This window comes from Pinus tabuliformis, chromosome 4_2 (genome assembly GCF_031772625.1).
Source record: "Pinus tabuliformis cultivar Carrire ecotype Pingquan chromosome 4_2, CPIR1, whole genome shotgun sequence".
NCBI lineage: Eukaryota > Viridiplantae > Streptophyta > Pinopsida > Pinales > Pinaceae > Pinus > Pinus tabuliformis.
The window spans coordinates 583,787,847-583,814,580 of NC_142304.1; the positions used below are offsets into that span (position 1 = coordinate 583,787,847).

The window sequence follows — 26,734 nt, forward strand, 5'->3', positions numbered from 1 at the left end:
TCTAGCCTAGACCTCTAAAATATGAGCGTTATGTTCCAATGCATTTTTAAGTTCATTCAGTTCATTTTAGGGTTGATCTTGAATTAAGTTTCGGTTTCAGGTCCTACCATATGATATCTCACAATTGCTTAGATGAAAACTACATGCCAAAGAATACCATTTCGTTCGATGAATTCTAACTATGAGAGGGTTAAGAATTTTCAATCAAACAAAATGAACATAATCAATCAAACGATCCAATGCAGCTAATGGCAAGGGAATGAAACTTTTTCTTTTGAGAACACAAATCAATGAAAAGCTCTTTTTCCCATTAACTATTGAATGCAAAAGGTATTAGTTTGATTTCCTTTCCAATGGCACAATGCACTTAAAATGAATTTTGAGAGACAGCAACATCGAGTAAAAAGAAGTAAAATCACTCAATGAAAAGCACGACAAAATCCCAAAACACTACAACAGTTCTCCAAATCAAAGGAAAACAAAGGCTTGTAAGGGCTATGTGATCTAAGCCCAACAAGGAAAAATGAAATCCAAGCAAAAAGAAACAAATCACTCGGAAATCAACTAAAAATACTTCAACAATCGCTGAGCAAGTGTAAAAAGCAATCACAAAGTTGGCTGGGCAATCGAGAAAAACCCAAGACTCCCGCGGAAGGCTTGACACACACGGCCACTAGATGACCTAGGGCTAAGGTGTGAAATCAATAGAGAAAAGCAAACACCCGGAGGATAGGGGTTAAAACCAGTCAAACACGGATCAAACACACTCCAACAACTGTAAAAATGTGGCAAGATACAAACCAAGCAGGCAAACAAGTGTACTGGCGAGGTTTACAGGCCTGGTGCGACTGTCAGGCGGAAACTTGCGCTATAAATGAATTGGCGCGGGTTGTAAGTTAGCAACATGCGCCAATTGGTGCGACTGTCTGAGAAAAAGTCACGCTAATAAAGTTTGCCTAATAAAAAAGGAAACAGGTGACCCTAAGCTCGGTTTGCAGTACCTGGGTGAGCCAGGAAGCAAGAGACAACAAGAAACAAGGTCCAGAAAGCTATCTAATCAAGCAAACAAGAAAAGCCAAAGAGACAAGACTCTTCCCCAGCGGAGTCGCCAAATTGTTGGAGAGGTAAATCCCCTCTACGGATAGAGGCGATCCCTACTAGCCCAGAAAGGGTCTAGCAACAATCAGTCAATGCTACTACGCAAGTTCCTAATTGCAAATAAAAGGTAGGCAAAGAAGACCTACTTGGATTCCAACGCTTATGTTTGGTAAAGAGACGTTGTCCTCGCTCCTTCGCTTTGGTGGGTCACAATCCTCCACGATCCTTGTGAATAGATACCTGCACACACGAAGAGAGATACAAATACAAGCGTGAAATCTAATAAATGCAATTATACATCAGTCAGAAAGGACATAACTCACATTAACCATTGCAAAGACAAATGAGAGTGGAACCATAATAGTAGTCATCTATTATTAATAATCAACAAAAGAGAATACAACCAATGTTCTGACGTTGAGTCCTCCTTTGGCTGGGTGCTCAGCTACACAAGTCTTGCAAAGCATGAGGGGATGGGGAACAAGCCTCTCTCTCTCTCTTTGGTAACAAGATCTCCTTGCTTAGATTAAGCTTTATGGACACAAGGAAAGCTCTTGCAACTCTTCTTGATATCTTGATATCTTCCTTACAGCATGAGTATCACCAGTACTATTACCTCTACCACTACTGTAACTAGCTTGCTCAAGGCATGGAGACAAGCTTTTATAGATGAAGGAGGAAGAGATAAGATCAATCACATTAATCATGGATTTGGCTTTATCATTTGGAAACTTCCATGGAAAGGTGGCAAACTACTTCCCATTCAAGGAGATTCGAAGCCAAACCATCTCCACTTAACATAGCTTCAGTTGGTGAATGAGTTGGAGAGAACTTTCGGAAGTTGTTTTGTTAAAAACTTTGCCCAAGTAGGTTGGTGCGATTGCGACTCTGGGATAGAGCGCCAATTGGCACGCCCTCTTTAGAGGATTTCCCTCATTGGCGCGAGCAATACACAAGGGACCCGCACCAATGCAAAAAGGGCTATTTTTATGGGCAAGCTGCAGGAGATGTCTTCAGGGCACATGAAGCTTGTATTCAGAGGGGAACAATGCAAATGGTTTCAAGTCTTGTCACTTCTCACAAGTCCCGAGATGAGTCCTCCAAGGTTCAGGAGAGAGATAATGGGGACGGTGACAAACGGTGACAAATTACTGTGTAACAATGCCTCTAGGAAGTACGTACTTATTCATCTTCATTTGATTAAATAGGTTGAGGGTTTTCTTTATGTGTGCTTTTTTTGAACTGATGTTGGTATGCCATTTTTTTTTGCATTTCATATTTATGGGATGCTTTAACATCAACATTTCAAATTGGAACCTTCTTGGACCCCTAATAGCTAGTTTACTCCCTTAAACCTTTGACTAGCAATATTCCCTTTCCTTTGGCCATGTCTTGCTTGATTAGAGTGTTGAAAATAACAAGAAGAAATGCTAAAGATAACATTGCTATAGATAGCATTTCGGGATACATTCCAATTTTAATTAGTCCCTAAATTAAAATTGTGAATTAAAATTCGAATTTGAGCTCAACAACAGTTTGTAAAATAATTAATTAATTCATCTTGAGTTAATTAGTTGGAGAAAATCAAACATGAAGTCTATGTGAAGACATGCACCAATTATCCCTTTGATTGAGGAAGTTATCCCTTAATTAAGTGATCAGGATGTGTTATACTTTGAGTTGTAATTAGTTAGCTCAGTTAACTGAGTTAAGTCCAGTTAGATTAGTTCCAACAGTTTGTGGAACTGATTGTGAGTTCAGTTAGTCAATGCATGCATGCATGCAACTAGTGTACTTCATATAACTAAATATTCTCTCATAAATAACTCATGCATGTCAGTTCAGACAGAGACCCAACTGAGATCAAAGGATGGGACAGCGTACTATCAGTTGCAGATATATTCTCATGAGGATATCTCTTGCATGCAGAAGGAATTCTTTCCTTGAGGATTGCGCAATTATTTTAGAGGTTAGTGTGTAGTGTGTGAGGTAATTACACACAGGTGGCAGCTTGAGGACCCAGGAGAAACTGCACAAGGAAATAGGAGGCTTGGAGGACTGAAGGAAGGCATATGTGTTGTCTATTCTATCTATGAGCAGTAGTGAGGGATTGTACTGAGAACTGGATAGCTTATGAGCTAAAGCTTTGTGTAATCCTGAGATATTTTCACTTGTATGATAATAAAGATAGCGCTTTTTTTTAGCTGAAGCTTTCCCTAGAGTATTCTTTTGTGTTCATGTGTGATTGATTTCTTCTTCATCTGTTATATGTGTTCTATTTGATTTTTCTCAAAATCGATTAAGCTTCCACAAGTTTGATTGTAGAAGTAGATTAAGTATTTTGCTTTAGTACATTGCATAATTAGTTAATCTACAGTGAAATTTCTACATGGAATTGGAGCAAAGGTGATCAAAGTAGAGAACAATATACAAAGAAGTTCGAAGTTCGAAGTTTGAAGTTCTTGATTGTAGAAATCGAATTCTTATCACATCTTAAAGTTCACCAATGGCGTTCAATGGTTTGAGACTCGAGTATGCCCTGGATGGCAGCTCGAATTATATAGCATAGAAGGATGACATGGAAGTGGTATTAGAGGAAAACGGTTTGAAGGAATTCATTGATTAAGAAGTCCCCAAGCCAGTAGTAGCTAATGCCCAAGAATTGGTGGAATGGAAGAAATGTGTGGCTAGAGCGAGGAGGATTCTTCTGGAGGGAGTTCGAGACCATATTGTCTCAAGTCTCCATGGGAAGGAGACACCATTTTCAATGTGGAAGACATTGAAGGATCTATATCAGAACAACAACGATCAGAGGAAGCTAGTGCTGAAAGACAAGCTTCGGAAAATCAAGTGTGAAAAGGGTGACATGATCTATACATACATTAACAAGCTCACCACCTTATGAGCTTGGAAGTGTAGGAATCACGAAACACGATGATGACATGGTGAGTCTTGCTCTCCTCGGTCTTCCTCAGAGCTGGCATATCTACCAAGACTCAATGAATGGAAAAGAGAAATTTCCAGATTGGGAACGACTGTGGTTAGTGATCTAAAATGAGGGTTTGAACATCTTGTCATGCTTACAAAAACCTCCCACTCCAAAGCTTAAACAAAAATGATCTAGCTTATGTTGACAATTGTGGAATTATGTACTTGAAACATGTGTATGTGTTAGTTTGTTTTCATCTTTTTAAGTGCTTTAACTTGATTTGTTTCAGCTAATATTAAACATATATATCAGACATATAATGCAGCAAATAAACATCACACATAACAAGAAATTTAATAAGGAGTTCACCACGATCTAGTGGGCTACATCTTCGTGAGCTCTTGTCAACTTGACTTGGCTCTTTGGGATTATGGCTTGAATTCTTTTACAAGTTCCACACTCAACTCTAGAGGTTACTGAACTGAACCAATGGGCTCAGAAAACCATCTACATCCCTATCATGGATGTCCTCATTGTGCAAGCAGATCTAGGCTCCCTTGGACATGATTCCTTCAGCAGGTGCATTGAGCTTCCCTGGTCTTCATAATGGAACAAACTCCTTCAGAATGCTTCAAATGTCTCTGAAACCTCTACTACTATCTCCAACACATATTTGACATCAACAAATGACTGTTCATTTGCTCAAAATGAGCACTGCATCCCCGATCTAGGCCTTCCTCCACGGATGGCACTCGGCTGCCTGAAACTTCCCTTCAGCATATCGACATTTAGAAGTCTCCAAATACTTTTGAAAACACCTTAATTAGATTCAAAAGGTTCATTACAGTCGGGAACGACTATTTGTTTGATGAGAATGGATACTGGTAGCCCTACAATAGCCTCCAACCCCTGGTGGCCCTGAGCTCCAAAATCTCCCTGGATGAAAATCTCCTTGAAGATGGCTTCTTCAACTTCAATGGACTGTTCCAATGGCTTTAGAAGGCCCAAATTAGTCTAGATATACTCTTTTTTTCCTCTCTTGCCTCAATGCCTTTGATCAGCCTCTCCTAGGAATCCTCCACTAACTTTGGCAAACTGGCAGTTAACTGCAGTTAAAATTGGCATATTCCGCTAATTTTGGAGGTCTGCCAGTGAAACCGCCGGGTTAACTGACCATGAACGCTGGTGGATTGGCACGCATGTGACTATATTTTCTGGGCGGTTAACATTAAACGCTGGTGGGTTAACTAACCATTTCGGTCGGCGGTTTTGCTAGCATGTGAACACGTGGACCGCTAGCGGTCCTTACCCCCACACCACAAATAGTTACAGTTTAAATAAAACACATGGCCATTGCATGTTAAGAACCACTCGTAGCACAGATGGTTAAGGCGCCTGGCTTGCCCGCGGGAGGTCACGGGTTCGATCCTGCTCGACCTCAACAAAATTTTATAATACCAATCCAGGGAACATGGCGGCCTCCGGGCTTGCCATGTGTTAGCTCCTGATTGGTCAACCTAGAAGGAATATTAAAAAGAATATTCTATGGAATATTCCTCGAAATATTCTTTTTTTAATATTTCCAAAAATCAAAAATTTCTTGAAAATTGCAATTTACTGGGCATTTTTAAAATGCAATAACTCCTCCATACAGTGTCAATTTTTCGAACCGTTCGTGGCGCCGGAATTAGGAAGACAAGATCTATCCACTAATTCAAGTTTGAAACACTTCTGAAAACTTTGAAATTTGAGCTATCATTGAAGTCTTGGATCAATATCTGATCAATCCTCCCCATTAGGAATCTTTTGGACCCCAAAATACTCATATATTGATTTGAATAGTAGATGAGAGTACAACGCCCTCTTCTTTCAGCCTCCATACACTTGCCCTGCATAGCTAGTGCCTTTCAACAAAAACTCGAGGTAGTCAACACTTCCCTTCCTGTATGCGCTTGTCCCCCTGTCAAGAAATGTTTTCCTTGAACTCATTCAGAATTTACAGAAGTTAGATGAACATCGCTTCCAAGCCACTTCCATGAAAAGTCACAAACTTAACCATGGCGACTTTTGCTGCTGCAATATTCGTCTATAGATGATGTCGAAAGAAGAAAAGAACTTGACGAAATAAACTGTTGTTTCAACAAAAAAAACAACTTTCACATCCTATGAATCATCATCGGGTCTTTACATCATGTTTACAAATGATCGACTAAATCACAAGTCGACAAAATCATGCCTTTCCAACATTTGACTCTTCAAGTCAAGCATGTACAAAAAGAATTTAAACGATGCTTTTACAAAAATGAAACACTTCATCATTACCTCCCTTTTACATTCTTGGAGATCAAATCAACTTTTCCCAGTCAATATTACATTACATGCATGTTTAAAATAAAGTAATCAACCCTTCAATTTAATCACACATACATGTTCAAAATACTACGAAATCATCATCCTTGTGCTCATGCATATCATTCTCATGCATGCATTTCATCCTTCAACTTTCTCTTAAGTACAATCATAAGTAGAAGATCCTTGATCACATGTACATGTACTTTCAAATTTGAAATGAATATAACTTTCGTTGCAATAAAGAGAGTCTCATACTCAACTTTTCCATCCTGCAACTTGCATTCCCTTAGCAAAGAAATGCATTTAATCAAAAGACATGAAACTTTAATTGGATAAGAATTCTAACCATTTATTACCAAACCATTTCAAAGGCGCTTCATTTAACTGCACATCAACATCAACATGTGGATCACCCTGACACATAATGATGGAAACTTCCTTCCCATTCTTGTCATATTCTTTCTCCACTTTCTGCAAATTTCGTGGAAGCATTGTTGGATTCACAGTCCAACACCTTTCAGCAGTATGTCCTTGCTTATGGCAATAACTACAACACATGTGCATCTTCTTGACAGCATGATTTGCATTGTTCAATGGAACTTTGGCTTCTTGCCTCCTTTCCTTCAAAAGTTTCTTGTCTGTGGCCATTGTTTTCCAACATCTAGAAATACTATGGTTAAACAAACCAAAAAAAAGAACATGCAATTATTTTCCCATGCTTATGTGGAAATCCACCATGCTTTACATGATCAAAGGAAATATGATTAAAATCAGATTTATACCTTTCTCTTTCACCTTTATTACCTTCATGAGGAGGTGAATCGAATGAAGAAGAAGCTCCCTTTGGAACACCATCAACTCCTTTAATGGTTTTAGAGCTTTCACAAATCTCTTGTTCAAGTGCATGCTTATGCACACCTTCTTCCTGCAAGGTATGTTTCAAACTATTGCATTCCCCAAGAATACAATATTTACCAACTTGAGGTAGGGAACTTGAAATGAAACTCCTTCTAGGAACTGTTTCAATTGCCTTCATGGCTGCTTTGGAACTTTCTCCATAAGATTGTCCATAGCCAAGACCCAAATACTTAGGCCTTTCCTCAACCATTATTGGCTCAACAATACCCTGTGCATGTTTGCCCAATCCTTTTCCTTCATATCCCATTTTGGACATTAACTTGGACCCTATGCCTCTTGTATGTTTCTTAAAAGAACCAACATAAACATTCTTATAAGAATTTGAAGACGAACTAGAATTGTTTACCTCTTCTTCAAGCTGATACTTGGCTAAGGCTTCTTTGGCAACAAGGAGTTGTGTCTCCAACTCATGCATCCTTTCTAGATTCATGTTTGCAATATGAAGTTGGCTTTCCATTTCCTGCAATTGGTTGGAAAGAAACTATTTCTCTTCCCTTATGGAATTCAACTACTCTCGAAGTCTAGTGCTCTTCCTTTCATCCTCGTGCATTTCTCTCACCATATTCAGTGTGATGAAAAATTCTTGCTTCAAGCCTTCATAAAATAATCTTGTGAAGGAGGATGATTTTGAAAACGCACTTGTGGAAGTTTTCATTATCAAAATGAACAAAAGAACTTCAACAAAATTTAGAATCTATTAACAAATTCCCAAATCAAATGATTGCACAGTCAATCCCTTATTCAAACAACCTGTTTTGCATCAAACCTCTTGTGCTTCAAGGATTTCCTTGAGGTCCTTGGGGTAAGGAGAATGCCTTCAGCCCTTCTTCCTTCTTGTCCTCTCCTGGACTTAGCTAAAAATAGCTTTCACTTCACCTTTGCAAACTCAAACAATAGTCAGTTTACAAATAATCAATCAATAGAATTTGATTGTCCTGCTTAAACACCTTTCAAGTCAAACAAGCAAATAGATTTCTTTGTCAATCAAGCATCCTACTCTGATACCATCTGATCTGAAATGAGGGTTTGAACATCTTGTCATGCTTACAAGAACCTCCCACTCCAAAGCTTAAACAAAAATGATCTAGCTTGTGTTGACAATTTTGGAATTATGTACTTGAAACAGGTGTATGTGTTAGTTTGTTTTCATATGTTTAATTGCTTTAAATTGATTTGTTTTAGCTAATATTAAACATATATATCAAAAATATAATGCAGCAAATAAAAATCACACATAACAACAAATTTAATAAGGATTTCACCCTGATCTAGTGGTCTACATCTCCGTGAGCTCTTGTCAACTTGACTTGGCTCTTTGGGATTATGGCTTGAATTATTTTACAAGTTCCACACTCAACTCTAGAGGTTACTGAACTGAACCAATGGGCTTAGAAAACCATCTACATCCCTGTCATGGTTGTCCTCATTGTGCAAGCAGATCTAGGCTCCCTTGGACTTGATTCCTTCAGCAGGTGCACTGAGCTTCCCTGAGATTCTTAATGGCAAAAACTCCTTCAGAATGCTTCAAATGTCTTTGAAAACTCTACTAATATCTCTATTACATATCTGACATCATCAAATGACTATTCATTTTCTCAAAATGAGCACTGCATCCCCGATCTAGGCCTTCCTCCACGGATGGCACTAGGCTGCTTGAAACTTCCCTTCAGCATCTCGGCCTTTGGAAGTCTCCAAATGATTTTGAAAACACCTTCATTGGATTCAGAAGGTTCATTACAGTTAGGAAAAACTATTAGTTTGCTGAGAATGGATACTGGTAGCTCCTGCAACAGCCTCCAACCCTTGGTGGCCCTGAGCTCCAAAATATCATTGGATGAAAATATCCTTGAAGATGGCTTCTTCAGCTTCTCTGGACTATTCCAATGGCTTCGGAAGGCCCAAATTAGTCTATATAGACTCTTTTTTTCCTCTCTTAGGTCAAAAATTGCCTCCTCAATGCCTTTGATTTGCCTCTCCTAGGAATCCTCCACTAACTTTAGCAAACTTGCAGTTAACTGCAGTTAAAATTGGCATATTCCGCCAAGTTTGGAGGTCCACCACCGAAACTGTTGGGTTAATTGACCATGACCGCCAGTGGATTGGCGTGAATGTGACCGGATTTTCTGGGCGGTTAACGTTAAATGCTGGCGGGTTGACTAACTGTTTCGGTCGGCGGTTTTACTAGCATGTGAACACGTGGACCGCTGGTGGTCCTTACCCCCACACTGCAAACAATTAAAATTTAAATAAAACCCGCAACCATTGTATGTTAATAACAACTTGTAGCGTAGACGGTTAAGGTGCTTGGCTTGCCCGCGGAAGGTCACAGGTTTGATCCCACTCGACCTCAACAAAATTTTATAATACCAATCCAGGGCCACGTGGTGGCCTCCAAGCTTGCCACATGTCAGCGCTTGATTGGTCAACTTAGAAGGAATATTCTAGAGAATATTCTAGAGAATATTCTAGGGAATATTCCAAGGAATATTCTCCAGACAATAATTTTTTTTAATATTTCAAAAAATAAAAAATTTCTAGAAAATTTCAATTTACTAGTCATTTTTAAAATGCAATAACTCCTCCATACAGTGTCGGTTTTTCGAACCGTTTGCGGCATCAGAATCAAGAAGAAAATATCTATCTAGTAATTTAGGTTCGACACACTTCTAAACATTTTGAAATTTGAGCTATCATTGAAGTCCTAGATCAATATCTGATCAGTCAGATCTGATGCAGGAGGAGATCAAGAGAAGCACTAGAGATGGTTCTTCATCAAAGCATGATTATGAAGAAAATCTAGCCTTAGAAAGTAAGGCGAGGAAAGGGAAAGGGAAGGCTTCCCATTCCAAATCGATTTCTTCCCATGGTGAGAAGAAGGTTGACAAATCTAAAGTGCGATGCTTTAATTGTCATGAGGTGGGCCATTATGCAACAAATTGTCCACAGAAGAAATCCAAGAAGGGATCCTCGAAAGGATCAGATGGTGAGGCACTGGCCTCACAGTTTGAATTGGATTTTACCCTCATCGCATGCATGGTTTCATCGATAGTGGGTTGTGCTTGGTACTTGGATAGTGGAGCCTCATTCCACATGACCGACGACAAAAGTTTATTCAGTACCTTGGAGGAGAAGGACCTCCAGATGTGCATAGAGATGGGCGATGATGGAAAGTACCATGTTTTAGGTGAAGGCACGGTTGTGTTTTAGAGGGAGCATGGAGCTCCTCTCACCCTGACTAATGTAAAGTATGTGCCTAGATTGAAGAAGAACCTGGTATCCATCGCAATGTTGGAAGACAAAGGCTATGACGTATCTTTAGTAAAGGAAAGGCATTCCTGAGACACATTGCCATCGGTCAGACCAAGAGGATTGGGATTCGAGTAAAGAATCTCTACAAGCTGGAGGTAGATGACTGTGCTACATTGAGTTCCAAAGCAGAGTTGGTGCAAAGCCAAGATATTTGCAACTTATGGCATAGAAGATTGGGTCACTTGCATCATGGGGCCTTGAAGATCATGCAACATATTTCTACCGGACTTCCCAAGGGTAAACTTGAGCAAGTAGATACATGCAAAGGTTGTACCTTGGGTAAGTATGCAAAATATTCCTTTTAGGATCGAGACAGTCAAGCTGAAGCAATCTTGGAGCGAGTTCATACAGATGTGTGTGGACCATTCTCGACAGCCTCCACCACTAAACAAAGGTACTATGTTATTTTTATTGATGATTTTTCTCGTAGATGCTAGATCTATTTCATGCAGAAGAAGGATCAAACCTTCTCAAGGTTTTGTGAGTTCAAAGCCTTGGTTGAGAAAGAATCAGGAAAGAAGATCACGGCCTTGTGAAGCGATAATGGTGGAGAGTGTATCTCTCAAGAGTTTAAGGACTTTTGTGCAGCAGAAGGAATTAAACGGGAGTTGACGACACCCCATAACCCACAACAGAATGGGGTGGCCGAAAGGAAGAACATAACGATTGTGGGAGCATCTCGGGCGATGCTGCATGACCAAGGCCTACCACTTCACTTGTGGGCTGAGGCATGCAACACAATGGTTTACTTGCATAAAGAAGCCTGCATCACATACTTGGGATGAAGACACCAGATGAGGCTTTCTCCGGGAAGAAACCAGATGTGAGTCACTTTAGGATTTTTGGCTCATTAGTTTATTGCCATGTGACCAAGGATGCCCGGAAGAACCTAGAGCCAACAACAGAGTTGGGGATACTTGTGGGGTACACTGATACTCCCCACAACTATCGGGTGTATTTGCCTACCAGTCAGAGGATAGTGGTTTGCAGAGATCTTAATTTTGATGGGCTGAAGGCCATGCAAGTTTCCCTTGAGAGGGAGCTCAAGTTACATGCATAGGAGGAACTTTTGGTTCCTAAGGAGGAGGAGCCTCAGACTAATGTGGAGCAGCCACATATAGAGGATCCAGGAGTGGAGACATCCACTCATGTAGAGTCTTCCAGAGATGGGCGGAAACGCTCAAGGGAAGCTGATAGATTGTTGATGGATGCGAGAGAGAATGTGGGAGAGACATCTTCTCAGCACAGACAGAGGAGGTCACCTGAGCGGTACACTGGTTACATGGCCCTTGTTGGGGCTTGTATGGAGACCGAACCATCTTCCTTCAAGGAAGTAGTGCAATAACCAGTCTGGGTTGATGCTATGGTGGAGGAGTATGATTCCATAGTTTGGAACAATGTTTGGGTTGTTGTTCCAAGACCAGAGAACAAGTCAGTGGTGATTTCCTGTTGGCTTTACAAGGTAATGCAAACAATTGATGGTAGTGTGGAGAAACATAAGGCAAGGTTTGTTGCCCGTGGTTTCTCACAGGTCGAGGGGATCGACTATGATGAGAATTTTGCTCCTGTAGCAAGGTACTCATCTATCAGATCAACGTTGGCACTATCAACACAGATGGGTTGGAAGATCCATCATATGGATGTGAAGACTGCATTCCTCCATGTCAAGATTGAAGAATATGTATACATAGAGTAGCCGGAAGGATTTCAGACCTTCGATCATGAGTCGCATGTGTGCCGACTCAAGAGAGCTTTGTACGGGCTGAAGTAAGCACCTTGTGCTTGGTACACTAGGAGTGACAGATATTTCATCAGGTTGGGCTTCACAAAGAGTCAAGCGGATGTGAACCTATACCACATCATGCTAGAAGGTAAGCCATTGATCATTTTTCTTTATGTTGATGATCTAATATTAACAGGTGATGATCAATTGATCAAGTCTTGCAAGGAGGACCTTGCAAGAGAGTTCGAGATGAAAGACATGGGTCTCATGCACTACTTTCTAGGCATGGAAGTGTGGCAGAAGGATGGGGAAGTGTTTGTGTCTCAAGGCAAGTATGCCAATGAGATACTCAGGAGATTCCACATGGAGAAGTGCAAGCCCATGCAGACTCCTCTAGCAGGTAACTGGAGGAAGGAGGATGCTACTTCAGGTGAAGTAGTAGCTGCTACTGTGTATCGAAAACTTGTGGGTTCATTGATGTATTTAGTGAACACACGACCAGATTTGTGCTTTGCGGTGAACCAACTGAGTCAAGCTATGGTTCAGCCTACCAAGCTGTTTTGGAAGGCAGCTAAGCATGTGCTGAGATACCTCAGAGGCACATCTCAGTATGGATTATGGTACAGACGGATAGAGGGAGTGAAGCTTCAGGGCTTCACAGATGCAGATTGGGCAAGGAGTCCATTAGATTGGAAGAGAACTTCAGGAGGAATTTTCAACCTTGGTTCAGCTGCAGTTTCTTGGTACAATAGGAAACAGAGGTCAGTTGCACTTAGCTCAGCAGAGGCTGAATACATGGCTGCAAGCCAGGCAGCATGTGAGGCCATTTGGATGCGGAAAATTCTAGTTGGATTGTTTGATCAGAGGATGGATCCAACTGTGATCTATTGCGATAATCAGAGTTGTATCAAACTCTCTGAGAATCCAGTATTTCATGATAGGTCGAAGCACATCGATTTCCGATATCATCATCTTTGAGACTATGTGGTGAAGAGGATCATGTTGTTGCAGTATGTTTTGACCGAGGAGCAGGATGCAGACATTTTGACTAAGGCATTGTCAAAATGAAAATTTGAGTTCCACAGAGACAGGATCGGGGTGACAGATAATCCCTTTCTTGTTGAGAGGGAGTGTTGAAAATAACAACAAGAAATGCTAAAAATAGCATTGATATAGATAGCATTTCAGGATACATTCCAATTTTTATTTAGTCCCAAAATTAAATTTGTGAATTAAAATTCGAATTTGAGCTTAGCAGCTGTTTGTAAAATGATTAATTAATTCATCTTGAGTTAATTAGTCGGAGAAAATCAAACATAAAGTCTATGTGAAGACATGTAACAGTTATCCCTTTGATTGAGGAAGTTATACCTTAATTAAGGAGATCAGGATGAGTTGTACTTTGAGTTGTAAATAGTTAGCTCAGTTAACTGAGTTAAGTCCAGTTAGATTAGTTCCAACAGTTTGTGGAATTGATTGTGAGTTCAGTTAGTCAATGCATGCATGCATGCAACTAGTGTACTTCAGATAACTGAATATTCTCTCATAAATAACTCATGCATGTTAGTTCAGACATAGACCCAGTTTAGATCAAAGGATGGGACAATGTACTATCAGTTGTAGGAATATTCTCATGAGGATATATCTTGCATGCAGAAGGAATTCTTTCCTTGAGGATTGCACAATTATTTCAGAGGTTAGTGAGCAGTGTGTGAGGTACACACATAGGTGGCAGTTTGAGGAGCCAGGAGAAACTTCGCAAGGAAATAGGAGGCTTGGCGAACTGAAGGAAGGCATATGTGTTGTCTATTCTATCTATGAGCAGCAGTGAGGGATTGTACTGAGAGCTGGATAGCTTGTGAGCTAAAGCTTTGTGTAATCATGAGATATTTCCAGTTGTATGATAATACAAATAGCGAGGTTTTTTAATTGAGGCTTTCCCCAGAGTATTCTTCTGTGTTCATGTGTGATTGATTTCTTCTTCACCTGTTATATGTGTTCTATTTGATCTTGCTCAAAATTGATTAAGCTTCTGCAAGTTTGATTGTAGAAGTAGATTAAGAATTTTGCTTTAGTACATTGCATAATCAGTTTAATCTACGACGAAATTCTACATGGAGTGTTTTCCTTGGAGAGGCTACATTTTAGCTCGAGGATGCCCACAAGGAATTGTTTGATCTTGTTTGATTTAGGGAAATACACCTATGCCACCTTACTACTCCCTCATGTTGGCTAGGAGAGTTCAATTTGCTTGCATGGGGCTTGCGATTACCAGTGCCCCTCTTCTTTTGAGGTTGAAAAGGTTTGCATGCTTGATAGGACGCCTTATGAGCTACACGCAATGTATAATACAGTGCATGCAATGTCTATTTGATTTTCCACCTTCATTTCTATGGAATATACTATGCCCTTGTTCCCATTTAGATCTTCTGGATTAGGCTATGAAATGGGTGCAGAGTGTTGACATGATAATTTATTATTTCAAGTCCTAACATTAGTTGTAGTTGTAGGAGTAATGATCATACATGAGTCTTTGAATGCCATACTTCTATGCTCTAGTGTTAAATTTTGGGTAGGTTGGGATGACAGTGTAATACTGATGCATTTTGTTCATTTTAATTGTTGTGGTTAATTAATTAAGCCTATTAGAAATGGAATCTCCAGTCAGATTAAGTAGTCAAAAAAGAGAAGAGAAGATAGAGGGGAAAAATTCGAGGTAGAAATCACATTTGCTGCAAAGATCTCAATGAAATCCCTGCAGACCATTATTCAAGGGGAGGTTTCTGATAAAGCCCAAAATGAATTGAGGGTTTTAGATATAGTTCTGAGACAACATGCCTTTAGGAAGTATGCACTTGTTCATTTTCATTTTATTAAATAGGTTGAAGGGTTTGCCTTATGTGTGCTTTTTTTTGAACTAATGTTGGTATGCCATCTTTTTTTCATTTCATATTCATGGGATGATTTAACATGCACATTTCAAATTGGAACCTTCTTGGACCCCCAATAGCTAGTTGATTCCCTTAAACCTTTGACTAGAAACTGATCCAAGTGGCTCCAGAGACACACAGGGTTTATGAACGCTCAAAAATCAAAGTGTTTAGAAGGATGTTGACCACAGACCAGAGCGTAGATCTCGTCATCCTGATCGCGGATGTGTGAACGGTTCATCAATCCAAGCTCGTATGAGGGAGAACGAGCCAGCCAAAGTTTTTGTCAAAGTTGGGCTATGGGCCAGGTTTAAGTGTCCTACAATTTGACCGACCCCGAGGCATGAAACCTAGCTCCCGAAATCGGTCAAAATTGTGGTCTCGTTAATTTTCCCAATAGCCTTTATGTTATAAAGATTTGAAAATTTCTCTGTGTTATATATATATATATATATATATATATATATATATATATATATATATATATATATATATATATATATATATATATATATATATATATATATATATATATGCTATGGTGGTGGGCCACCACCCCTGCCACCCCCAAATCTATCACATAGAAAAATCAAAATTTTTGGGCTGACGGGCCATCACCCCTACTAGCCCTCCCACAACCACCTTAAAAAATTAAAATTAAGTTTGGCTCGACGGCCATCACCTCGCCTAACCCTCCACCATACACATAATCATTATTTTAATTATGGGGTGGGCACGAGTCACCTCTAGTGGACCTGGCCTACACCCCCACACTTTACAACGCCATATAACATGTAATACGGGATCGACGAGGGTCGAACCTGCTTGGCCCACGTGGCTGGCCCCCAAGTGGGCGGCCCCAAAAACCAAACACTCCCCATTAATACGTAACCACACCGAAACTTAATGCGCCTCCAATGCACCATTAATAACGCATGTTACGGGGTTATGGGGGTGGGCCGCCCAATGCGAACCCGACCCCCCATTCACACATATTTTGCGTTTTGAAACTATAATGTGGAAAAAAATAGGAGGGGTGGGGTTTGACCACTCAACCCCTCCTCAACTAATGCCTCAATTTACCACAATGCCAAAACCAATTTCTTGTTTAATCCGCCCTCCAAACTTTAAAAGAACCCAATTTTCTCAGTGCATGGGTAGATGGAGGAACCAGGAGCGGGCACGAATTTCAAGACAGAGGAGGTAGAATCTTGGCACGTAGTTCGAGGCAGCGTTTTGCAGGAGGGGTGAAATTTCACTTTGTCAGATTTTGACAAATTTTATATGGTTTCAGCACTTCTCGATGCCACGAACGCAATGGTGCTGTCCGTGTCTCCATCAAAGTTCTACATTTTTCGGCCATTTTCAGTATGAGGGTGGAACCATGATCGCTGCAAAAACAGGGAGCGGAACCATGATCCTTGCAATTTTCTTGAGGAGGTAATTTTTCTCCATGTCGGAATATAGTCAAGTTTATAGTCATTTTTCATGGTTTTCTGGAGGGATCGCAATGACAAAGTCAGATCTTCCTTTGGAGTTGCAGATTTCCAGTCCACCCATGGAGCAAAATCTTTGATGAATCTAGGGGGAATTTAAAAGATTTCTTGAGACCCAGATTCTCAACTTCTCAGAATTCAGATTTTGGACAATCGATTTTGCACTATTCGACACCACAAATTTGATGGTGCACTTAGATTTCTCATTTTCTCATTCTATTCTTCAGCTGCTTTTCTAAGTGGAATGCAGGTGTCAACATTTATGTGTGAGCAACCATTTCCATGCGATTGATACCGTGAGATCAATGGCACAAACAACTTCAGCAGTTTGACATCCACTTCTTTAGATAGCCCTTGGTTGTGAGGCATATGCAGTGTTCGTGTACTTATTTTGCTATGAACTATGCTGCATAGGTCCTTGATTGATGTTTGATGTGGGATCCTGTTTCTTACTCATTTTATGATTCCTGCTTGATGTGACGTGGAATCACCTATGTGATGTACTTGTTGTCATGATTCATCATGTTGTGTTTTGAGATCCCTTTGTTGTATGTTGATGGGATACTCTTGTGTCACCATGCATGTTTTCTTTGAGATCCCTTTTATGCCATGTTGGTGGGATGCTCATCATGCATGAGTTTTGTGTCATACTGATAGGAGTCTTTTGACTAAGATTTCCTGTAGTGGAACATCTCTTAGAGGCACTCCTACGTGATGGAATTTTCCTTGCATGATCACTACATCATCTCTTGTGTACATCATTACTATTGACAACACTTAATGCAGTGGCCTACACCATCTTAACGCCGGGGCCTGAAGACGTAGTCCCTCCTGGACGAACTCCATTATCAATGTCTTATGTTTTTATGTTGCTGATGATTGACATGTTCCTCTTCTTTACAACATGCACATGTATTCATTTATGTTCTTTTAAAAATGCAATTTAACACATCATGAAAGTAAAATGTCTTGGAAGGGTCCTTCGTCACACCTGGACCTGGATCAAGTGGTATCAGAGTAGTCTTTACATTGATGTGAATTGCAGTGTGAACAATGGAACATGCAGCGACAGAAGATGAAAAAGCGATGTACGAGACCATGCTTAAAATTTCCAAAAGGGTAGAGATAATATATGAAACTCTATAGAAAGGGACAGAGGAAAAGGAGTGATTGCAGCTTCAGTTGCAAGCTATAGAAGAGGCCAGGGCAGAACTAATGCAAAACAAACATAATCTTCAAACAGAGAATGCTGAATTGAAGATGCGTCTACATGAAGAGAAAGAGGAAAAACATAGTCTGCTACGACAACTACAAGCAAAGGACGAGGCCTTGGAAAAGCTGCACCGTGACCCATGTGAGGTAAAATCTAATTCTCCAAATTCATGTATGTGTCCTCGTGACGATTTCACTGTTTTCGAAAATCATACCACAGGAATTAGCTCCAAACTGGTGAAGAAAATGGGGTATGAAGGAAAAGGCTTGGGCGTTAATGGCCAAGGCATTATCAACCCCATCAAAGTAGAAGAATTACCCTGTCAAATAGGACTTGGATATGTCAGGAAAGAAGTTGGGGAATGCGCCATGATAGTTAGCGAACCACCAACAACAGATGATTAGCAACCCTCATCAGTTCTTTCCAAATCGACAGAGGAGGTAAAAGATGTTGATTTCCTTTCAGTTTTGTCATCACATAGTATGATTTCTGTTGGAGATTTGGAGATCCAAATTATAGGGACAAACATGAGGCTCCTTACCAGGACGAGGCACAGGGAGGAAAAAGAACTTGGTGTTAATAACCATGGCATAGCTCAACCTTTGGAGGTTGTGCATAAACATCAATTTGCGGGCTCGAGATACACTAAAGGAGAATGCTCAAAGGTGTCAGAGTTGTCCGAGACATCATCGAGGAAGGAGAATGATGGGAAAAAATCCCCATCATCCCATGGCAGTTTCCATTGCAGGGAAAGAGCTGAGGCAAGCTATCATCGCCATACTTACACCAGAGACAACAAGGAAAGGTATAACCACTTTCGACATGCGAATGTTCATTTCGATTTTGATCATGTGTTTAATGATGAACATAAAACATGGCATCGAAAAAAATGTACCTTTTGTGGATTACATAACCATACATTTTCTAAGTGTTGGAAAATAATGGAAGCACACAAAAGGATGAGGCATGAAAGATCCTCTCAACAGCAGGTAAAGAAAAATGTTAAGAATATTTGGAGGAATAAAATCTATTGCAGCCATTACGACAGAAATGACCATTAAATAGCCACTTGTTCGAGGGTCCATCCAAAGTAACGCCTTAAAGACAAAGTGTTAGTGCATGAACCAGGTGAAGCAGTCGTTCGACAAGCAAAACTGCCACAGGGAGGTGACCCATTCACATTGATAAGTGAAAAATGGTTTCTAGACATGTTATCATTTCATTATCATGCTTTTGTAAATCATTTGTTGCATTTTAAGATGTAAAAGTGATGATGTGTTTTCAATCACTTGTTCGACAACAATGATGTCTGGTCTTATTTGGTGTTGCATGTTAAACTGTAAAAGTGATGTTATGTTTCCATCACTTGTCAAAACAATAGTGTTTGGTCTTATGTTTGTAAATCATGTGTTGTAGTGATGATGTGTTTTCCATCACTTGTTGAAGCAACAATGATAGGTTGGCCTTGTTGTCATAGCTGAGGTCTTGTGTCCATCTTAATGTACACTTGATCACCGAGTATGCATTATAAACTCGTGGCAAGTGTGGGACGTTTGGGTCATTAGTTGGTCATGAAATTCAAGCATATAATTTGCAAAACAATTTACTACAGGTTGCAGAGGTGGCAGGTGTTGGCTCATTGCTTAAGGCTTTGAAGAACAAAGGTGAAAGAGATGGAAGTGAGGCCTTTTCAGGATGCTTGTGTTGCAGACAAGGTACAAAGAAAGTTACAAATTATTTTTCATGCTTTTGGAGGACCAAATGCTCCTTAGTGGGGAGGATTGATCCAGGTGGCTCTAGAGACACACATGGTTTATGAACACTCAAAAATAAAAGTGTTCAGAATGATGTCAACCAAGGACAAGAGCGCAGACCTCGTCGTCCTAATTGCGGAGGTGTGAATGGCTTGTCAATCCGAGCTCAAATGAGGGAGAACGAGTCAGTCAAAGTTTTGGTCAAAGTTCGGCTGTGGGCTAGGTTTAAGTGTCCTACAATTTGACCGACCCCGAGGCATGAAGCCTAGCTCCCGAAATCGGTCGAAATTGTGGCCTCGTTAATTCGCCCAATATCCCTTATGTTCTAAAGATTTGAAAACTGCTCTATAGGTTATAATATATATATATATATATATATATATATATATATATATATGTTATGGTGGCGGGCCACCACCCCCGCCACCCCCAAATCTATAACATAGAAAAATCAAAATTTTTGGGCCGATGGGCCATCACCCCTGCCGGCCCTCCCGCAACCACCTTACAAAATTAAAATTAAGTTTGGCTTGGCGGCCATCACCCCGTCGAGCCCTCCACCATACACATAACAATTATGTTAATTATGGGGTGGGCACGGGTCCGGACCACACCCCCACACTTTACAACGCCATATAACATGTAATACGGGACCGACGGGGGTCGAACCCACCCGGCCCACATGGTCAGCTCCCAAGCGGGCGGCCCCAAAAACCAGACACTCCCCATTAATACGTAACCACACCGAAACTTAATGCGCCTCTAATGCACCATTAATAATGCATGTTACGGGGATTATGGGGGCGGGCCGCCTAATGCGGACCCGACCCCCCATTCACACATATTTTGGGTTTTGAAACTATAATGTGGAAAAAAATAGGAGGGGCGAGGTTTGACCACTCGACCCCTCCTCAACTAATGCCTCAATTTACCACAATGCCAAAACCAATTTCTTGTTTAATCTGCCCTCCAAACTTTAAAAGAACCCAATTTTCTCAGTGCACGGGCAGATGGAGGAACCAGGAGTGGGCATGAATTTTGAGATAGAGGAGGCAGAATCTTGGCATGCAATTCGAGGCAGCATTTTGCAGGAGGGGTGAAATTTCACTTTGTCAGAATTTGACAAATTTTATATGGTTTCAGCACTTCTCAATGCCACGAATGCAATGGCACTGTCCATGTCTCCATCAAATTTCTACATTTTTCGGCCATTTTCAGTATGAGGGTGGAACCATGATTGCTGCAAAAATAGGGAGCAAAACCATGATCCTTGCAATTTTCCTAAGGAGGTAATTTTTCTCCATGTCGGAATATAGTCAAGTTTACAGTCGTTTTTCATGGTTTTCCACAGGGATCGCAATGGAAAAGTTAGATTCACCTTTGGAGTTGCAGATTTCCAATCCACCCATGGAGCAGAATCTTTGAGGAATCTAGGGGGAATCTAAAAGATTCCTTGAGCCCCAGATTCTCAACTTCTCATAATTCAGATTTTGGACAGTCGATTTTGCACTATTCGACACCATAAATCTGATGGTGCGTTCAGATTTCTCATTTTCTCATTCTATTCTTCAGCCACTTTTCTAAGTGGAATGCAGGTGTCAGCATTTATGTGTGAGCAGCCATTTCCATGTGATTGATGCCGTGAGATCGATGGCACGAATAGATTCAACAATTTGACATCCACTTCTTTAGATGGCCCTTGGTTGCGAGGCATATGCAGTGTTCATGTACTTCTTTTTATATGCATTGTGCTGCACAGGTCCTTGATTGATGTTTGATGTGGGATCATGTTTCTTACTCATTTTTATGTTTCCTGCTTGATGTGACGTGGAATCACCTATGTGATGTACTTGTTGTCGTGACTCATCATGTTGTGTTTTGAGATCCCTTTGTTGTATGTTGATGGGATACTCATGTGCCACCATGCATGTTTTCTTTGAGATCCCTTTTATGCCATGTTGGCGGGTTTCTCATCATGCATGAGTTTTGTGTCATACTAATATGAGTCTTTTGACTGAGAGTTCCTGTAGTGGAACATCTCTTAGAGCCACTCTTGCGTGATGGCATTTTCCTTGTATGATTGCGCCATCATCTCTTGTGTACATCGTCACTATTAACAACACTTAATGCAGCGACCTACACCATCTTGACACTGGGGCTCGGAGATGTAGTCCCTCCTGGACGAACTCCGTTATCAACGTCTTATGTTTTTATGTTGCTAATGATTGACATGTTCCTCTTCTTTACAACATGCACATGTATTCATTTATGTTCTTTTAAAAATTCAATTTAATACATCATGAAAGTAAAAGGTCTTGGAAGGGTCCTTCGTCACACCTAGACCTAGATCAGCAATGTTCCCTTTCCTTTGGCCATGTCTTGCTTGATTGGAGTGTTTTGCTTGGAGAGGCTACTTTTCAGCTCGGGGATGCCCACAAGCCATTGTTTGATCATGTTTGATTTAGGGTGTTATACCTATGCCACCTTACTACTCCCTCATGTTGGCTAGGAGAGTTCAAATTGCTTGCATGGGGCTTGAGATTACCAATGCCCCTCTTTTTTTGAGGTTGAAAAGGTATGCATGCATGATAGGAGGCATTATGAGCTACATGAAATGTAGAATACAATGCATGCAATGTCTATTTTCCTTGCCACCTTTATGCCCATGGAATATACTATGCCCTCATTCCCATTTAGATCGACTGGATTAGGTTGTGAAATGGGTGCAAAGTGTTGGCGTGATAATTTATTATTTCATGTTATAGAATTAGTTGCAGTTATAGGACTAAGGATCATACACGAGTCTTTGAATTCCATATTTCTATGCTCTAGTGTTAAATTTCGGGTAGGTTGGGATGCCAGTGTAATGCTGATGCATTTTGTTCATTTTAATTGCTGTGGTTAATTAATTAAGCCTATTGGAAATGGAAGCTCCAGTCAGATTAAGCAGTGAAAAAAGAGAAGAGAAGATAGAGGGGAGAAATTCAAGGTAGAAATCACATTTGCTGCAAAGATCTCAATGAAAGCCCTGTAGGTTGTTATTCAAGGGGAGGTTTCTGATAAAGCCCAAGATGCATTGAGGGTTTTAGATATAGTTCTGAGACAACATGCCTCTAGGAAGTACACATTTTTTCATCTTCATTTGATTAAATAGGTTGAAGGGTTTGCTTTATGTGTGTTTTGTTTTGAACTGATGTTGGTATGCCAACTTTTTTGCATTTCATATTCATGGGATGCTTTAACATGCACATTTCAAATTGGAACCTTCCTGGACCCCTAATATCTAGTTGACTCCCTTAAACCTTTGACTAGCAATGTTCCCTTTCCTTTGGCCATGTCTTGCTTGATTGGAGTGTTTTGCTTGGAGAGGCTACTTTTCAGCTTGGGGATGCCCACAAGCCATTGTTTGATCATGTTTGATTTAGGGCGTTATACCTAGGCCACCTTACTACTCCCTCATGTTGGCTAGGAGAGTTCAAATTTCTTGCATGGGGCTTGAGATTACCAACACCCCTCTTCTTTTGAGGTTGAAAAGGTTTGCATGCTTGATAGGAGGCCTTATGAGCTACATGCAATGTAGAATACAATGCATGCAATGTCTATTTGCTTTGCCACCTTTATGCCCATGGAATATACTATGCCCTTGTTCCCATTAGAGATGAAATTCACCTTGAAATATCATCCTTTTGCTAAAATTTAAATGTGGTGTGTCAAGTATGCCTCTTGCTGATCACAAGGAGCCCTTATTGAATTTTGGAGTGGGGACCCTATGCATTGGGATCCATGAAGTGCCTTGGGAAATGTGAAAATGGAAAAAAATAGTCCTATCTCTAGTCTGGACTCTGATTTGCTAAATAAAAGTGAAGAATTTGACTATAGGTACCCCTGCTGGAAGGAGGGGTAACATGTAGCATGAAGAAAGAGTCTAGTGGGCATCCTAGCAGAGATAATGTTTTAGGGTTCAATGATGGTTGCTTAGGCAAGTTATACATCAAGCTACAAATTCTACTTTCGATGTGAAAGTGATGGAAGACCATTAGAGTGAATGAAAAAGAAGAGTTCTGGAATTGCAAGATAAGCTGTAATCAACTCGAGATTGTTATCCATCACAAGTAAGAAAAATTTTGGGAGCTTTCGTGTGATAAAATTTGTGTGTTGAGGGGGATGTTAGAATTTAGAATAGTATCAACCTTCAAATAAATATGCAGATATGTATATGTTGGCCAATATGTGGAGTCTATTACATAGAGTCACAATAACTTCCACATATTTGTATAAATATATGTATTCAAAAATCTGTAAATACTAAACATCACTGCACATTAACAAAGCACATTTTATTATATGCCTTCTTTCTGTTTGATAGTCTCTTCTTTTAAAATCCAACAGTTATGCAGGTGCTAGCAAAAAATCCATTTCTATTCAGCAATTTGTTTGTTTTGTTTTGTTTTTTTGTTTTTGTTTTTGTTTTTTTGTTTTTCGTTTTTGTTTTTGCTTTTTTTTTTTGTTTTTGTTTTTGTTTTTTTGTTTTGTTTTGTTTTGTTTTTTGTTTTTGTTTTATTTTGTTTTTGTTTTTGTTTTTTTGGTTTTTTTTTTCTCCTTTTTTTGTTTTGTTTTGTTTTTTGATGAAATTATTCTTTGTATAATTTTCCATAAATTTTGTCAGCCTTCAATAATTCTATGTCTTATAAATAAGCACACAGCAAACTATTGGTACAATCTCTGACTTCTGCAAGAGTTAATAAACCACTTTTATCTGATAAACATACTAGTCTCACCAGTGATGTTTTTGTCACCATTGTTCCAATAGAAAAAATGCTCTTTGTTTGAACTTGGATCTTTCACAACAAGGCCTAAAACTAGAAGCCATAATCCAATAAAGATCTAAAGAATATAATTTTACATGTGCATGACCTAGATATTTATATGTTATCTTCTTTCCCAATGTTAATATTTAGTCCACCTACGTCACAAAAGTTTTTGTCTGATGGGAGATGCTTACTTCTGTCTATATTTTACATGAGATACAGTTAAACATTGGAAGTACGCTATCCTGGAAAGGTGGTTCTTTCAAATTCTTTCATGGATGGTTTGAATGCCCATTCGTAGCTTCTGCATAGTCATGTGATTATTTTGTTTAAACTTATGCTGAGGAAATTTGTTATTTTTAAATGTAATAGGATGAAGGATAATGTTGTTGGCATGGGGACTAATATGGAACAACTTCTGGAGAAGGTAAACTGAAATGATAGAATTGAAATTTGATTTCCTGTTAGTGCTTCTAAGTTTTGATAACATTGTCAGTAATGGTCATTTCATGCTAAACACGTACAGACAGCTATAGGCATTACTTATGCACAAACTCCCTGATATTTCATGTGATTTCTTACTGCAAGTAACATTTGTTCAGTCAAAAAGTGATAGTGTGGACACATCTGTGTGTGAGAGATGAGAACACATAGAAGATCTGAATCGTACTAACAATCTTCTTTGTAAAGGGAAGGTATGTTGGCATTTCAATGGAAGTATAGATTCTATGCTTGGACTTGCATGATACCTGCATGATGTTGCTATTGTTTATCTCCAAAGAAATTCCAATCATCCTTTACTTCGCAAATCCCAAAGAAATTGTACCCACAGTTGAATGCACTACATCACATCTTTGTGCTTTGAATGCTGGGAATCTGCATATTGTTATGAAATCAATAATATTTTAGTTACTGGATTCAACAGTTTGATAGATACTTTTCAAAACTCTTTGATCAAGTAGACATGAATTATCTCTATTTGTGAATTATTTTTAAACAAAGAATTTATGTCGTTTAAGAATAAAGTAACTTTTTACTTGAGCTTTTGAGTCATGCACCTGTGTTCACAAGTAGAGCTGTTTGTTTTATATTTCTTGAAAGATAGAATTTAGCAGTCATCTTTGTAGTTTGTGGCATATGGTCATATGTTTGTCAAAGCGTTTATTAGTACTGTGGTTTTGAACTTTTTAATTTATAGTAGGTATACAAAATGGTATTACAAACAAAACTTTACACTGATTCCCTTACAGGTACAGTTCCTTGGTTTTTGTTTGTTTGTTTCTTTTGATTCTATAATGTCTATCACTCTTATGTGTAGGTGTATGGATAATCATCTTTTGAGACGTGCAGAAAGGAATCTGAGGAAGCTATTGGTACAGTCATAAAGCTCCTTCAGGTGTGTTCTTGCTTTCGAGATGTGAACCTAAGCATTTGGATGAGTAAACATAGAGTCATGTACATGGAGGGTTTTAATGTTCATGCATTGGCATTCAGGATCTCTATATTTTAAATATTTTCACATGTTCTCAAAATATTGAAATTTTCCATGCTAAATGTATCTGTTCGTTTTGCAAAAAGTTGTGGAATGCAGCTGCAAATCTGACATTAATAATAATATATTTTTAAATGGTAGAGCTAGATTTTTTTTTTGCATTTCCAAATTAAAATATACTTAAAATATAATAGAAAATGTATTAAGAAATCACATATCTTTCTGATTCAAAATGCATCATATATTTCAGTAAAAATCAATAAAGATGTGCATGAATATCAACATATCCAGTAAACAAATAATTGACACAACAGAATCCCTGGCCTGAGCTCCAACATTTCTGCTCTGGCTCCAAGTGACAGTCTATATCCTTCTTGAACATGTCAAGCCTTGCTGAAACCTGGAGAGACAAATATTATAGGAATGTGGAAACTTCTCTCAAACTGAATGGGGATAATGGCTCATGAAATTTTGTGCGACACCAAGTTTGATGTGAGAAAAATAAGTGTATTTATGGGACCTTATCACACATGTCCCTCGGAGTATATTAGACCATCCATTTATTAATTATTTATGAGCAAAACTCCCTTCCAATAAAGCAGAGCAACAAAAAGGATTATGGTAACTGTATCCAATAGAAATCAAAGCCCCAAATGTGTGGGAAATTGAATAATTCCACATCATATGCATAACCATTTTAGGCTTGTGATGA

At 39.5% G+C, this 26,734-nt stretch overlaps 1 pseudogene; it reads left to right on the top strand.

The window, feature by feature from the left end:
- LOC149170645 (protein argonaute 4B-like) overlaps positions 1-26,734 on the top strand; it is a 100,056-nt pseudogene that overhangs the window by 30,920 nt on the left and 42,402 nt on the right.